The following is a 4951-nucleotide window of genomic DNA, read 5'->3' as shown; positions in this document are numbered from 1 at the left end:
TTTGAACCCATTCCAAACTGGCTACCACAGTAACATAATTAAGACAATAGCAATATTGTATTTGGAAACATGATGCTAATAATAGGTTATCTCATTTAAGGAGCACCACTTTGCCTGGTAAGTTTTGTAGATGCCTTTAGCTGAAAGAAGAAAGAGTGAAGAGACAATCCACTGATAAACGTAGAAAACAAGTACCCCAAATAAAAATTACAGTCAGAAAACACACTGAGTCCATTTTATTTTAAAGGCTTTCTCAACCCCTTGCTCTCAAAAATAAATATGAAAGAAATATCAAATATAACAAATACAGAACTATATACTGGTTTGCTCTCCTGCTGTGTTGATCGCTTGTTGCTGAAGTTATCATTTGATGAAGTAGAACATTTACAAACTGCTTTGATCAAATGCCATAACATGCAGGAGTGCTCCTAGGGCACCCAACTTCCTTATCAGATACCTGAAGTAACATGTCTTTCAGTAATTAGTGGTTATTCCTGGTAAGAACTTCCTGCAATTTATTGCTCAATAGGCTTGTTAATTATAACAGCAAATTGGTGATGATACTCCGCATTTTATCTCTGTTTAGAAAATTGTAGGAAACTTTGTATAATCTCTACTCCTAGATAGATTTACCTCTGTTAGCATTTGTATTACATTTCTTTGGTTATTCTTTTTAGACAGTAATAGCTAATGTTTACAGAGCTTTGCATGAGGACTTAGATTTTAGTTATAGTCTTCACAATTTTACTGTTCCTTGTGCCTACTGATAGAGTAGATGGGCAAATATTGGCGGTTTCACTTTACTGGTGGTCGAAAGAGCATGCAAATGACTTAGGAAATGTCATCAGACTCAGGGTGCAAATCAGTGAAAGTTGCCATCACTTGAGTGGCATCAGTTCATGGTCTTCGATGAAATCTTTTTAAGGTTTATTTTCCTTCTGTATGGGGTGCAGATATTGCTCCTGCTAGAGCCAAGCCTGGCACGGTGACCCACCATGAGAGGCTGCATAACTTACGAGAGAAGGTGCAGGGTGCCTGCATATTATCCCTCAACAGCAGTTTCCTTGAGTATCCCTGAGCTCACAGCACCAGGGCCAGCCTGGTGGCAGGCAGGAGAAAGCTACAAGGTCTTTACAAAATGAAGTGCACTTTTTCTATTTTCCATCATATAAAACTAAATGTTCTCACTTTGATAGTGTTGTGCTGATAATGAATACCTTGTGCTGTTCTTGTTTCATCTAGCATTGCTCTCTTAAGCTTCTGGTAATGCATGTGCACACACCCACCCATCCCCTCCGTGAGCCACTTGCAAAGTTTTCTGCTGAGATTTCCCACCAGCTGAAAAAGCACATTAAAATTAACAATGGAGTTCCTACAGAGTTTGGATCATTCTTTCATAAGTGATATGAATGAGTAGCTGGTAGCATCAGGGTCAGGGTAGGAGTAATTAAAGCAGGGGATGGTTAAAGATCCATGTAAGTCTAGAGAAAGACAAGTAACTACAGGAAATTTTAAGGACAAATGAAAAAAATTAAACAAAGCTGAAGAACAGATGGGGTAAGGGAAAGAGGCAGAAGAAGGGTATAATGCTGGATCACCTTCTGCACTGTAATTTAGTTTTTCTTTCCCAGAGGAACACGTCTGGTGATCTCCCTGGGAGCTGAACTGCTTGAGCTTGACCTAAAAATGTAATCCCTTCTCCCACCCCTCCCTTGTGGCAGAGAATCTGCCATTTAAAAATTCAAACTAATATCTCACCACTAGCAGTTCTACTTGTGACTGACCTTAAAAGGCCACTTTATTTTGAGGGTAATGCCTAGAGGACTGTTTAACGATGACAGCAGCTGGGGGCAGTCTCCAAAGAGGACAGAAGGAAGCTCAGCATTCCCAGCAAGCAGCTTCCTCCATGCCTCCTCACCATTTTCTGTAGCAGCCCTTTCTGGGTTTCACTCTGTGAAAACTGGCTTTCAGAACATTTCCTTGCCCAGATAACCATTGTCAGTGTAACTTTACATAGACCAGGGTCCTACAGACTGACCTGTTTTGGGCTGTATACTTAGTCTGATCCTTCACTTTAAGGTTCTCTCGATGTCCTTGGCTAGGATGATTTAATATGATGACTGGTAACATATACAGTGCTGACACGATATTGGACAACAGTTCTGCTTCCACAGCTTTATCAAAGAGGAGTGAATAGGTAAAGCCTTATGCCAGGGATGAATCCTTGTTCAAGACAATATGGTTCAGCTTGGGCATTACCTCATCTCTTCCTATCTGTCCAACCACAGATCAAATAATACCTAAATTAAGTAATACCTAAGCAGCAAAACTCTGTGTAGGCAGGGACATCCCTAGGAGCAGAAAATGCTGGAGTGAAACACAGACAATGCCCACTTCTCTTGTCCTCTTCTTCTTCATCAGTGCATGCTGAAGCCAGTGAAACTCCTCCAGCTTTGAACCAGTCTATCCAAGAACCAAATCTGGTTCTGCACTTGGCAGAAGCACAGATACAGAAACACGATGCACAGCCAGATCTACAAATAAAAATCTGCTAGATTAAAGGGCAGATATACAGTACATGTTTTGCTTTTTTGGTAGCCTGGAGAGAACCACCCAGAATTCTGACTTGCGTACGTATACTTTCAAAAGGGCAAAAATGTTGCTTTCATAAATTAATTTCACACACTTTACAGAGATAAAAATAATCACTGTGACATTTTGTTTGTCTTCTTTTTTTCCTGTGTGCAAGCAGCCAATTCTCAATTACTTACAGCCCTAAATTTGTTCCACTCAATTGTGAAAAGCCCCCGCAATATTCAAAAGGAGGGGAAGAATTCTGATTTGTGGAAAGTCATCTTGTTTGCAAAGAAAGCAAATTTCCTCCTTTCCAATATGCTGTATATATCAGCCAAAGCAAGACTCTCATTCTGAGTGCCAACTGCTACGAATTCCAACAATTTTATATATTATATATTAATGTTATAAAAATATGCACCCCAATTTTTTTCTAACAAGAGAATTTGTTGTGGCAGTATCTGACACTACTTCTGAACTGACGTAGATGTGACAGCCTAACAAAAACACGCCTGCCAGTGTGGTGGCATTGGTTATGGATACAGAATTGCCTCAATAATTCACGGGGTTCTGTACCGGCTTTTCTTCAGTAACAAGCATACCAGACTTGCTGTGCTTTTCTCTAGCTACTTATAACACTCTTAGCTCAACCAGGTTAAAAAAAATAAAATTAAAAAATCATGTTCTAGTTGTGTTTCTTCTTATATATTAAAAGTAACAGAAGCTGTACAGACAGTAGTTTATTGTTAGTTTTGCTTGTTGCCTTTTTTTCCTCTCTCTCTCTTCTTTTTCTTTTTCCTTTTTTCTTTTTCTTTTTTCTTTTTAAATGTTTTTTTTTTTTTCCCCTTCACCACACCTTTGCTGCTGCCTAATGAGTGACTGGCCTGGATACTTCATCTGGATTCAGATAAGATCCTTTATTTTCCTCAGAAATCTCATCTCCCTTATCCTTCATGGGTGGTGTCAATAGCAGACATCTCTGTGCTTTCAGCATGTGATGAAGGAAAGTATTACACAGATTTGGTGAGGGCTCCGCAGATACCACGTGTGTTTGTGTGGGATATGCACGGACTGCACTGAAAGTCGGGGTTCCGCATACAGGTTTTTGTCAGGCTTTCTGATCACAGAGGGAGCGTACAGCACTGAATGCGATCACATGTGGAAGCTGGGAAGAAAGCTCCCTTTCTGTGAAAACAGGCAGGGACAATAGGAGAGAGTAAGTGTTAATTAACACCAAGTGCCTCTTCAGTGCAGTCCTTGTCTCCTGGTGTTTAAATATGTAGGGACTTGGCAACTTTGCCTGGTAAGGTATAAGAAGGTAAAAAATCACAGAATTGTGTATTCTCTCATGCAAACTCGGTGAGTCCTGCCTTGTGGTGGTGCAAATCAAGACTGTTGTCAAGGAAATGGATGTAATTGTATGTCCTGCATCATAAGCGAATGATTTGCAACAGATGTGAGAGGAGGAATGAGACACTTGTGCAGTGAGTGTAGCCCTGTCCTTTCACTTGTCCTCCAGCCTCTCAAATTGTATCTCCACGACTGGTTAGTGGGTGGTTATGACAGAAGTAGATTAGATGGTCTGTTTACATAATAATCAAAAGGTATGACAAAACTGAACACTGCAATCTCTACTCATATTGGAAGCTGATAAGAGTAGTTCACCTGAATGGAGAAAGTTTGTATTGCTTCAGGGGCAAATGTTTCCATGGGCTCATGGGGAGATTCACAAGCACCTTTTAAATTTCCCGGCTGGCAGCACCCAGTAGCCCTGACTGCAGCGGGGTCTCCCCTGGGTGTGGGGCAAAGCGTGTGGCCAGCTGCTGGTGGGGATTAGGAGGATCTGCCCCTGCCAGGTGCTAGTGTCATGCCCCTTCACCAAACATTTTTATGTGCTGATCACCTCCCACGTAGGAGACAGCTGTTCCTTCTTCTTATCCAAATGCTTGCTTCCCTCTAAATGTTGGTTTCTTAAACTGCCAGCTTCTGGGTTGCAGCCTGCAAAATAGATGCCTGTCTCCTCAATCAGTCAGTCTCACTGCTTTCAAAGAGAAACCCAACATAAGGTGACATATTTTTTGTTAACAAGCTGCTTTTTCTGGGTTTTCCCCCTTTCCATTTTCTTTTCCCTTTCTGTTTACTTCTGCCTTTTCCTCTCTCTCCCTCTCCTCTCTCCCTCTCTCTTCACCCTCTTCTCCCTCCAAAGAGAAGTGATTTCCAGCTATTTTCTGTAAGACCAGGAAACACTTCCCCCTAAATTTTCTTATTAGATCCTAGATCCCCTCAGTGCCTCCCCGATTTTGTTTCCCAGGAAACTTACTCTTTTATGATGGTTATAGGTACAAAATCAATGCAGCTGCAGGAAAAGAGTGGTCCC

This window comes from Melanerpes formicivorus, unplaced genomic scaffold, assembly GCF_026170545.1.
Source record: "Melanerpes formicivorus ecotype bairdi unplaced genomic scaffold, bMelFor1.0.p_v2 SCAF_2, whole genome shotgun sequence".
In the NCBI taxonomy this organism is placed as follows: domain Eukaryota; kingdom Metazoa; phylum Chordata; class Aves; order Piciformes; family Picidae; genus Melanerpes; species Melanerpes formicivorus.
Note: the sequence above shows the minus strand (reverse complement) of the source record.